Here is a 598-nt window from a genome sequence, read left to right on the forward strand (position 1 = left end):
ATATATGTATTTCTTATCTAAAATAATGAAATATGAACTTAAATGTAGATATAGTAGGGACAATGATAAACCAGAAGGCAAATCTGTGAAGCAGAATATTAAGGTGGGTGAAAGAGAAATGCAAGGTAGGAAATATGTAAACAGTAACAGAATTATCACTGCACACAATTATCACTTCACACTATTTTCAATTAAATTCAGTTTGAGGCAAAGAATATAACTGTATGACTGACTCAGGAAGAGGAAGACCTATGTGGATTGGGGATACGGGGATGACATAGTGGGTGTGATTGGAAGAAACTTACTAAACAGTATAAGATCTTTTAGTCTACAGTACTAATGTTATATAGAAAATGAAACCTCAAGTGTGCATTATGCAATTAAATTTGATGCAATCTGACAGACAGAATGTAAACAGCACCATTCTAGAAAACTGGGGTGGTATTTACAAAAAGGCATAGAATTTTCTTGAAAAAATATAAGTTTATCTATGACCTCGTCTAAAGATTGTTCTTAGCAATTTTGTCTATGATTCACACTGTTGCTGTAGATCAAAGTTAACACTTAGCTACAACTACAATATTTACATTTTATAAGA

The sequence above is a fragment of the Penaeus monodon genome, chromosome 27 (genome assembly GCF_015228065.2).
Source record: "Penaeus monodon isolate SGIC_2016 chromosome 27, NSTDA_Pmon_1, whole genome shotgun sequence".
NCBI classification, from domain to species: domain Eukaryota; kingdom Metazoa; phylum Arthropoda; class Malacostraca; order Decapoda; family Penaeidae; genus Penaeus; species Penaeus monodon.